The sequence below is a fragment of the Lepus europaeus genome, chromosome 12 (genome assembly GCF_033115175.1).
Source record: "Lepus europaeus isolate LE1 chromosome 12, mLepTim1.pri, whole genome shotgun sequence".
Taxonomy (NCBI): domain Eukaryota; kingdom Metazoa; phylum Chordata; class Mammalia; order Lagomorpha; family Leporidae; genus Lepus; species Lepus europaeus.
Genome location: NC_084838.1, coordinates 64,451,287 through 64,463,355, shown reverse-complemented (window position 1 = coordinate 64,463,355; position 12,069 = coordinate 64,451,287). Strand labels below are relative to the sequence as shown.

Here is a 12,069-nt window from a genome sequence, read left to right as displayed (position 1 = left end):
GGTGCTGGGTTCTAGTCCCGGTTGCTCTTCTTCCAGTCCAGCTCTCTGCTGTGGCCTGGGTAAACGGTAGAGGATGTCCCAAGTGCTTGGCCCCTGCACCTTCATGGGGGACCAGGAAGAAGCATCTGGCTCCTGGCTTAGGATTGGCACAGCTCCAGCCATTGCGGCCATTTGGGGAGTGAACCAACGGAAGGAAGACCTTTCTCTCTGTCTCTGTCTCTGTCTCTCTCTCTCTCTCTCTCTCTCTCTCACTGTCTGTAATTCTACCTGTCAAATAAATAATTAAAACTCTTAAAAAAAAAAAAGAGGAGCAGCCAGGGCATGAACCAGCACCCACATTGGATGCCAGCACTGCAGGTGGAGGCTTAACCTACCATGCTAGTTATCTTAGTGAAGACTGCTATAAGTAGTGTCTCTATTTCAACACATTGAAAACATCAAGAGGTATTAAGTATGCCAGTAATAATTCTGAACACTTATCACCTGAAAGGACCTTCCTGTTAGTGAGACATGAAATATATGAAGACACTTACTCTGGGAATTTTGTTTCTTACAGTAAGCATAAGATGGATGCTTATGTGTTAGTACCTGAAATTCTTCTTACCCTTTCTCTTCTCAGCTCTATATCATGGGTGCTAGAAATATAAAACTACATTTGACTATGTCACACAGGTCCATAAAAATGCAGCTTAGTTTCCACCAGTAGGATGCACTTACATGAGACTGAGGCTGAAAAGAATCATCTCTGGCACCAGCAGGCAGTCATGTGAATTCAGCAACGGAGATATTTTGCAGCAGTCTCCATAACTGTCCTCAAATAATCAGCACAAGTATATACAATGGCTTGTGCAGGCTACTGTAGCTCCTGATCTTGGTTTGTTAGACATTCCTGATTCTTTTAAAGCCAGTATGAATCCAACAACTAAGAATGGCCTGCTTAAGTCTTTGTTTCTCCAGTTCCTCTAAAAGATTTATAAGCACCAACAACTTCCTTCTGTGTGACCCCATCATGTTGGTATTTTTTTGTGTGAGTTATTTTACCCAACTTAACACTGACATACACTACAGTCAAACTACTGAGATACTGAGATCAAAAACCAGATCCGGTTTTTTATAATTGGTGTTTGCTACAGGATTGTTCAATGAACGAGTATATAAAAGAAGAATAAAAAGTATCTGATACTAGTTTGGCAATTTCCTATTTTAAAAGATTTTATTTATTTATTTGAAAGGCAGAGTTAGAGGAAGGGGGAGTGAGGAAGGCAGATGGGGGAGAGAGAAGGAGGGAGAGAGAGACCTTCCATTTGCTGGTTCACTCCTCAAATGGCTACAATAGAGAAAACTGGGCCAGGCTGAAACCAAGAGCCAGCACTTCTTCTGGGTCTCCCATATGGGTGGCAGGGGCCTAGGCACTTGGGTCATCTTCCGGTGCTTTCCCAGGCACATTGGCAGGAAGCTGGATCAGACATCGAGCAGCTAGGACAGGAACGAGTGCCCATATGGGATGCTGGCATCACAGGAAGATGCCCCCTGTACCACAACACCAGCTCCAGTTGGGCTATTTCTGCAGTCAGAAATCTGACCCCATTTTCAAAGGTACATCCATGCCTTAGCTGATCTTTTATGGTATCACTCAAACTACGCTGAGGCCAAATATAGCATGATATATTTGAACACATTTGAGATTCCCAATAATAAAAAACTGCTAGTGATCAAAGATGGCAAATTAATTTTAGTTTGCTTTAGTCATGTTTAATAATTTATACTTTCCTTAAGTAAACATGTAATAGGCTTATAATAAGTATGTTATTATATTTCATATAAAATTTTATATTTAATAATATTAAATCTAGACTTCCACCAATGGGCTAATTTACATTGTGATCAGTGACAGAGAATGAACATAAAATAATTGTTATTTTTAGTAACATTCAAAATTTTATTATATTCATAATATTAAATTGTTTAAATATTATTAAACTTATAGTAGTTATTAACTGTATTATCCCTTCTCATGCTTCCAATCATTGCTGCCTCTACAATTCTTCCATATCTAGCAGCCCAGATTTGCACTGTACTTCATACTTTGTTCCTTCTGCTCACTTCTGTGACTCTCATCCACATTTATCTACTAAGAGATAATAACTAAGTGATTTAAAATGTACTTTTAGAAGTCAAAAGATGACTATATTCAACTCAGGAATATAATGTTTCCATTTCTTCAAAAGGCCATAACACACAAATACTTCAAACTCAAGGAATTTCAGGGTTAGAAACGTGGTGAAGAAATTTCAAATGACACCATGTTAGCTAATGCAACAATAGACATAATGAACCTAAAAATACGTGTTTTATTTGTTGTTTTTTACTTTAATCCATGAGAAAATTTTTTAAGTGTCTTTAAGTTATATGAATATAATCAAAAGGGTATTAGACAAATGGTGGCAAGGATGTAGAGAAAGGAGAACTACTATATACTGTTGGTAGGAATATAAATTAGAACAACCAGCATGGAAAATAATATGGAGGTCCCCCAGAAAGGAAAAATAAAATGACCATATGAGTCACCAATTTCTCTCTTTGGTATATATCCAAAGGAAATGAAAACAACATATCAAAGAGATACCTGCATTCTCACAGGTATCTGTGGCAGTATTCACATTAGCCAAATTATGAAATAAATTGTGATACCATCTATGGATGAATAGATAAAGAAAATCTGGAATATATACACAATGGAATACCATTCAGCCTGTTAAAAGCATGAACTATTGCCATTATGGAAACATGGATAAACCTGAATGACATAATGTTAAGTGAAACAAGCTAGGCACAAAAACAGAAATCCCGCATGGCTTCACCAATATATGCAATCTAAACAATCTATAAAGAACTCAGAGAAATAATGAGCAAATTAGTTGTCACCAGAGACCACTGAGGTAGTGAGGAAGAGGGATGGACAGAGATTTGTTAGTGAGTACAACGTCACAGCCAGATAGGAGGCCTAAGTCCTGGTGTTCAACCACACAGAGAAGTTAACAATATTGTACAATTCAAAACTAGAAGAGATGATTTTAAGTAGTCTTGTCAAAAAGAAATGCTATATACTTGAGGTCATGGATAATCTATGTTTCTTGAGTTGATCAATACACAATGTATAAAGGTAATGAAACTTCAGGTAATACCCCATAAAGATGTGTACTAATCATCTGTTAAAATCCATCACATTAACAAGTAACACACATGCACACTCACTAAGCATATGCAAAGGTAAAGGACTCTGTTGAAATACTGGAGATTTTTCGGGATAACAGATGATTTTCCATTTTTGATAACTTAACTGCTTATATAACAAAAATAACCTATTTCACACACTACAAAATATGTGCAGAAAAAATTCATATATAAATGAATTCCATTTGGGGCATGACTATATTAGCAAAGACAACCTAAAATTTAACATTGACAAATGGAATGCAATACAATGTGAGCCAAATTTCTATACATATAAATGTTATATATGAGAAGGTTCATATGTAACATGAGATATATATTTGTGGCTTAAAGTAAGATATGCTTTTCAAAACACAATGCACTAAAGAATTGTATGTGAAAGCAAATTATGATATTTGTGTAGTCAAATGTTTGGGGGGTTCCTGTGTTTTATTATTAGAGAAAAGTCTCTCCACAACCTGCAATGAATAATGAATAATCTGCTGATAGACTCAATAAGAATACATAATTATTTTCTTCTAGGATTAAAAGGCATGTACCGCAAGCACAAGATGGGTAAAAAATATGAACCTTACCTCCTTTAGCCTTCACAAAGATGGTGAGAGGAGTTTTAGAAGAAAGAATGCTAAATATAGACTGGTATCATGTCAAGCTCAAATTGCTATATTCAGCTCAATAAAAAGCTACACAGAAAAGAGCATTCATGAGAATGAAAATATTCAGAAAAGATGTCAAAAAGCACTTTTTAAAGGAAGCATAAAAATTACATGGCAATTCTACATAAAGTAGCTTGTGAGACTAAATCCACTGCAGTTAGTCATAAGGGAAACAAACCACAATGATAGTAAGACTGTAAAAAGAATGAACTACATTCTTATACATCTTTCATCAGATTTGCTTGTGGGCATAAAATTTTCTTGGAAACTAAAACTCAGCAATGACTAAAGTGCAGAGAATGCATTATTTCCTCTTACTTAATAAAAGAGAATAAGTACTGTCATTCCTGAAAAAATGCGTACATGTACACACACACACACACACAAACAGAAGAACATTTTAACTGATGCTTCTTTGTCATCAAAATAATTAAACTTTAAGATCCATAACTGTTGTCATTTCGTGAAGATTTGATTTTCATCCTAAAGAAATGATAAAGTATTAACTGAACACCATTCCACTCATGCTTTTGCACTTTACCTGATGATATCACAGCTACAGTTCCTATGAAAATAAGTGTGGACACTAAAGACAGGTATTTCACCATCAGGATCTTATAAAAATAACATTTGATAAATAAAATTAGTGTAAAATTTTTCCAATGATATTCACAACTACAAACAAATCAATTGATGTCTTATTAAATAAATAAAATGAAATGGTAAATGTGGAAGCATGAGGAGACCCACTGTGACAGATAATGTACAAGCAAGCCAGAGCAGCTGACAGTCAAGGCTCCTCCTTTCAGTTACCTAGAAGCTCCAAAGAGCAGCTTAGGCATCTACGACTCTGCCTCCCTTGGGATGAATTATCCTTGGCTGGGACACAGCAAAAATATTCTTCACCAAAACATATTTTAGATGAAAGTATATTGCATCCAGTATTTACATAATATAACTTCTAATGCTATAGACCTATTAGAGGCACCATAAACGTAATTCATGGGCTTGAATTTAATAACTGTCTATAGTATAAGTTTTTTAATTTAATCCAAATAATATCTATGTCAAAAACATGAAATTTAATAATAAAGCAATGGTAATAATAATGAGAAGTGTGAATAGTTGTAGGAAGAAAGAAGAGGCGGGCTAACACTTAGAGCTTATGAAGTCATTGAGTTTGATAGGGGTATGTGATCTAGATTACTGCATTTAACATTCAAAACAACCTTTTTATATACATGGTATTCTCTCTGAAAGAATCTCAGACTGGGAGAAGTTAGTGGCCAAGGTCAGATAGTTTATCATCAGAGAAGATCACGTCAGCTTATACCTACCCATTAAGGACTGTATGAATATACACCACATATTTGGCACTGAATGAGGCGATCAAGATGCTAAACTGAAGATACAGTCTATTTCATGCAGCCTTAGTGGGGGACTACAGAACTCATGAATACATATAAATGATATGTAAGCACAAATGAGGAAGAAAGCACAGAGAGCTCATGGAAAGTTAAAAATAGAGAATAAGATCAACCATGGAATCAAGCCAATCTCTCTTATATGAAAGTTCATATTCCAAGTTTACTACGTGGAAATATAGCTCATATGTATCCCTACAAAAGATATATTCAACATCTATCACACAAATGAGTTAACAAATTATAGGAGACAGTGCTGTATAAGATTTTTTTGTGTGTTTGTTTTTAATTTTATTTAAGACATAAAAATTTCATGTGTTTCATGTATACAGATTTAGGAACAGAGTGATACATCCCACCCTACCTTTCCTCCCGCCCACTCTACCAACCCTTCCTCCTCTTTCCTCACCTATCCCCTCTTTTAATTTTTATAATGATCAGTTAACTTTATACTCATAAGATTAACCCTACAATAAGAATACAACAAATAGTAAGAAAAAAAAAAAACCACTGTTCCTGTGTAAGTTATAAAATGCTATAAAATGTTTCAGAAAGGGAATACTGTAACTCATCCATGAAAAGGCATGTATTTGTTCCATGATAATGACTTTTCAGATGCCATTTTATCCCCAATGCTTTATACAATACCTGGCCCCAAAAAGTATTTCACAAGAAATCAAGGAGTGGTATCAATTCTATAATTTCTGTAACTCAGGTTTAATATTTATCAGCTGATTTATATCAAATTTTTTTATGATTCTAACATTTGTGATCTTTCTACAGCCATCAAAGTAAATGAGTAAAATGACATCTACAACAGAAACAAGCATTCTGGACATGGAGACATTCTGTTTAGCGAGGAATTTCAAGGAATCTATTCAGTAACTATGCAAACAGCCAACATGGGGCCATTTGTCAGTGTGGCTTGGTACAACATAAAAAAAAAATACGTAATAGTATCCAAATAATTAAACCAAAAATAAACTTATCTCAATTATCTGTATACATAGCCCAGTGACTAGGTCAGAACTGATGCTGGAATATGGATTCTAGAAGAGCATCACAGTCGGTCTGAAGGACATATACTCAAGAAAGGCATGCACCCAGTAATGGAACAGTGCTTATTACAAAAACATCTCTACTAAAAACTCAATTACTAAGTATATTTCAATGTGAGAGAAGTTATCACTTTGATAGACTTAAAGCAAGAATCTAGAAGGTATTTAAAAGGTTATCTCTTCATTTAATCCTTTATTCAAGTTTTTCCTTCTCAGCAAGAGTATCTTGTGGATAACCCTGTGCCTGGCTGGGAGGCTGCCTGCCAGGCCCATGCAGGAAGTTAATAGGGCATAGCACACCATGCTTCCCAGGAAAGACCCTGGTTGGGGGCTCAGGCACACTGAGAGCCACACAAGACCTGACTGCTGGCAGGCAGCAGGTGCCCCAGGCACATTTCCCCCACCCCCACTTCCTGTTGAGGGATCTTGTAATTGTCAACCAGGTAAATAGCTCCTGGGTGTGACCTAGACCCATAAAGACCACCTGGAAGGCTACATAGGCTATGTGGCCTTCAAGTTGATTGGAGAAGCATAGAGAATTAGTTTTGCCCTGAACTAGCTACTCCCCTCTGGGCCTGCCTCTTCAAAGTGTGTGCCTGATTGTTAATAGACATGTCTCTGGTGCTTCTTGTTGAATAATGCCTTCACCCACCATTGCGAAAGTGTGGGTCTCACAGGATGAGTCTACAGCATCTCTGATTTCCTATTTAAAATTTCACTCCATATTTCAACACTGTTTAGTCCCTTTTGACTGCTACATTATTTTCTTCTTAACATACAAGAAGCTCCAAACTTATTTTTTTTCTTTTCATTTTAGTTTATTTTTTTCTAGTAAAGCCTTTTCAGTGGAGGAGATCTTACTGAATGAGTTAATACAGTAGAATCTCTCATTTCTCAAATGCATTTAAAAAAGAAAAACTAAGTAGCTATTTACTCAATAGCTTATCAGGGCTAGACCCAACGAATCCCATAAGGCTGTCTCACACACACAGAGTTATCCAGACGTAGGCCTTTAACCCCAGTTAAAGATGGAATCATATATAATTGAAAGTCAGGAAACAGAATAGGAATCCTCACATGAACCAAAAATGGATTTGAGCAGTGTCTGTGTGGGTCTGATAACAAGTGAAACAGATCTGGAGAAATCTTTTTATCAAGAGGAACTAGAATCTCCTTTAAAGAGAACTCAGCTAAAAAAATGGAAAAATATATGTTGAGCTTGACCCAAGAACAACGTTAAAGTCACAGAAGAAAGAGAATTATCACTGAAATGTGGGACCAGTTGTTCAGATTAACCTGAGTTCAGTTTCAGACTTGAGTCCTGTAGAGCAAAGACTTAAAACAGGCTTAGAAGTAAAATTGAAGGAACAGTTTCAAGAAAATGACTAAGACATGAGAGCATAAGCAGTGATCCTCTAGTAGAGTATAAAAGAAAAAACCAGAGGGAGGAATTCTTGCCTGGGTTGGTAGTGAATGTCAAGAGCTAAAGAGATCCAGTGCCTCAATTATGCATGAGGATGGAAACCATGGGCCTAGCCAATTCCTAATGGGAATTAACAGGAATGGATGGATGCAGTGATATCCATGAGATGTCCAATGGATACAGTACTATCCAGAAGAAGGATGAGAATCAGAACAAGATGAAAGCATTAGCAGAGGCCACACAACAGCTGATTCCAAAAACTGGATTCACATCTGAACATGTGTAATATCAGCTTAGAACTCCTCAATACATTTGGTAATCATTTTTATAGAGAGGATTCAGAACATGTGCAAGGTGCTGGTTCAAGTCTGCTGCTCCACTACTGATCCAGCTCCCTACTAATACACCTGGGAAGGCAGTAGAAAATGGCCCAACTGTTTGGGCTCCTGAATTCACATAGGAGACCATGAGGAAGGTTCTGTCTCCTGGGTCCTGGCTTCGGTCTGGCCCAACCCTGGCCATTGAAATTATCTGGAGAATAAACCAGTGTATAAAGGATCTCTCTTTCCATCTGTCTCTCCCTCACTCTGTAACTCTGCTTTCCAAACAAGTGAAATAAACCTTTAAAAAAATGTATAAGCCAAAAAATTTCAAGAACAAAATTTTTATTTATGCTATTACTGTTAATGTGATTCTAATTGTAACCACTATATAATCAGACCCATAAACAGTTAAAGAAGCACAAGAACAAATTAAAAGTATAAATAAATAAATAGACCAAGTAATGTTCCATATGATAGCTGTAAATAAATAGAAAAAGCAATAATCTTCAATGTTATACTTTCATATTTAAACAGCTGAGTTGCATTTCACTAATGTAAAGTGATAATAAAAAAACATGAATCAGGATATTTGCTTAAAACTCAGTTTACAGTGTTAGTATTAACAGGTGGAAGTTGGAAATTTTCATATAGCAATAAGAACCTTTGTCCAAAATGAAATTATCAAATTCATTTTTTATTTACATTTTAAAATGAAATCTATTAAGGTATAACTTACATTCAAAGAAATGTTCCTATTTAAAGTGGGCATTTTATCGCTTCTCGGCCTTTTGGCTAAGATCAAGTGTAGTATCTGTTCTTATCAGTTTAAAGTGGGCATTTTGTCAAACATTTACCCACACAATTACTCTCAAGGGTTATCGTTTTCATTATTTTTTAAAAGATTTATTTATTTATTTATTTGAGAGGTAGAGTTACAGACAGTGAGAGGCAGAGAGAGAGAAAAAGGTCTTCCGTCTGCTGTTTCACTCCCCAGATGGCCGCAATGACGGGAGCTGTGCCAATCTGAAGCCAGGAGCCTGGAGCTTCTTTCAGGTCTCCCACGTGGGTGCAGGGGCCCAAGGACTTGGGCCATCTTCTACTGCTTTCCCAGGCCATAGCAGAGAACTGGCTTGGAAGACGAGCAGCGGGGTCTAGAAGCAGCGCCCATATGGGATGCCAGCGCCACAGTAGGAGGATAAACCTACTGCGCGACGTTGCCGGCCCCCATTTTCATTATTTTTTATTTCTCCTGATAACCACTGATCTGACATTTAACAGTATTAATTTGATTGCTCATTTTATTTTTTTAAATTTATTTATTTATTTGAAAGCCAGAGTGGCTGTAAAGAGATGGAGATAGGAAGGGAGATCTTCCATCTGCTAGTTTGCTCCCCAAATGCCCACAAGAGCTGTAGCTGGGACAGGCCAAATTCCATCAGGTCTCCCATGTGGGCAGCAGGGTCTCAAGTATTTGGACAATCATCTATTGCTCTCCCATGTGTGTTAGCAGGAAGCTGGACTGGAAGTGGGGTAGCTGGAATTTGAACTGGCATTTTAATATGACTGCATCCCCAGAAACGATTTAACCTGCTGTGCCAGAGTCCCACTCCAGTACAATCCATTTTAGAAGTTCACATAAATTTTAAAATTCTAGTGGCCAGCACTGTGGAGTAGCAGGTAAAGCTGCCTCCTGCAATGCCGGCATCCCATATGGCCGCCTGTTCGAGTCCCAGCTAGTCCACTTCTGATCCAGCTCTCTGCTATGGTCTGGGAAAACAGTAGAAAATGGCCCAAGCCCTTGGGCCCGTGTACCAGCATGGGAGACCTGGAAGAAGCTCTTGGGTCCTGGCTTAGGATCAGCACAGCTCTGGCTGTTGCGGCCAACTGGGGAGTGAACCAGCAGATGAAAGACATCTCTCTCTCTCTCCTTCTCTCTCTCTGTGTAACTTTTTCAAATAAATAAATAAATCTTTAAAAAAAATTTCTACATATGCTATTTTGTTTCTGGGTTTTTCCCACTAGAATACTTTTGAGATTTACCCACATTCTTCTGTATCTACAGATTACCCTTTTGTATTGCCATATAGTATTCTAGTGTATGAATATTTAACTATGAATATTCTCTAATATGCTATGCAACCTCTATAAATTCATTTTTGAAGCAAAGCTTTTCTATTACATAATCAACTCATTCAAAAATCTCTTTAATTTCACATATGTACAACTTTAAAAATTACCCATTATTTCTAATGGATAATTACATAGTCTCTACCTGTGTGGATGCAAATATTTTATGATGAAACTGAACAGCTACTATTATAGCAAATTACCTTTTCTATACACGCATGTGTATGTGTAATGGTGAGATAAAGAATTACAGGAGAAATTTAAAGGAAGAAATAGTTTATTTTGTATTCAAAAGCAAATGTCATCAGGCCAGTAAGATAGTGTTTTTGAAGAAGATGAATGATTTGTCAACTGTGCCTTTTTTTTGCTTTGGAAGTTGTTTAAAGGAGATGTGGACACAAGATAGAAAGATAACATAAAGGTTTCAAAGGACAGCAGTTATCCAAAGCTGAAGATTATTATTTTTTAAAGATTTATTTATTTACTTGAAAAGCAAAGTTACTGAGGCAGACAGACAGAGAGAGAGAGAGAGAGAGAGAGAGAGAGAGAGATTGAGGTCTTCCACCTGCTGGCTCACTCCCCAAATGGCCTCAATGACCACAGCAAAGCTGAACCAAAGCCAAGCTGAACCGAAGCCAGGAGCCTGGAGATTCTTCCAGGTCTCCCATGCAAGTACAGGGACCCAAGCACTTGGGCCACCTTCCACTGATTTTCCAGGCCATGGAAGAGAGCTGCATCAGAAGTGGAATAGCTGGAACATGAACTGGAACACATATGAAATGCCAGAACTGCAGGTGGCAGCTTTACCTGCTAGGCCACAGCACCAGCTCACAAAGCTGAAGATTATTTAAAACCGTGCAAAGGACCTCTGCCCATTAATGTACATGTGGACTATTTACTGCAACATATGGTGAAACTGCCTTTCTGGGAGCAAAAAGCAAGGTTATTCCTTGAGGAAATTACTAGTTAATATCTTAAGAAATTGACTGGTGGGCTCCCATAATCCCAGCATCCTGGAATATACCCATTTATTACTCCCACCTATTGCCTGTAGACTGAACTTAGTGGCTCAGTGTTATTGAGGTCATAAATGACAGTGTGGCATTCCTTTCTCTTGCTCAGATATACTCCACCTATCTCTCCTACTATGTCATGATCAGCCCTATTGAGGCTAGGTGATAAGAAATTGAAGTTTACAAGCAGGTCCTCCATCTCCAGCCAGGCCTAAGAGTACAGCAAGCCTCTCCTCCACCCCTGATGCTGCCGTTTTGTCCTGTGAGATGTCCTGTGTCAAAGCCACTCAGCTGAGCCATTCCCACATTTCGAACTACAGAAACTTAGCTAATGAATTTTACTTTTTAAGTCACCATTAGAGCAATTTGTGCAACAGATAATTAATACAAGGCTTGATCCAGAATAAAGCAGCGATACTCTAGTGGTGAGTCTTGGACTGAAGGAAGACAGAAACAACACATTATTCTGCCAAAATTTCCTAGGAATGAGGTACGAACTCCTTAGGAACTTGTCCTGCTAGGAGCTGTGAGCTAAGTGGGGAAGTATGCCATGAGGCCCCTGGACCACAGCTGAGACTGTGAACTAAAACCAGCCAAACAGAACATGCAATTTTAAGTTACTTTGTGGGTACACTCACCTGTTGTTATCCCCAAAATTTCAGAAAAGTTTAAAATTATAGCTTGCTTTCTTCTAATGTCCACTGAAGAAGGAAAAAAACATGCTTCATGACTTGAAGCATGTGTTAAAGGATGGAAGATTATAACATCTTATAAGGAAAGTATTATGATCTCGGCCACAGGTAACAACGAA

At 37.5% G+C, this 12,069-nt stretch overlaps 1 long non-coding RNA gene and 1 pseudogene across 1 annotated transcript in view; one reads left to right on the top strand and one right to left on the bottom strand.

Annotated features, from left to right (window-relative positions):
- Positions 1 to 12,069, bottom strand: part of LOC133771294 (uncharacterized) — a 323,043-nt gene that overhangs the window by 288,211 nt on the left and 22,763 nt on the right. The window lies entirely within an intron of this gene.
- Positions 8,891 to 9,112, top strand: LOC133772121 (U2 spliceosomal RNA; annotated as a pseudogene).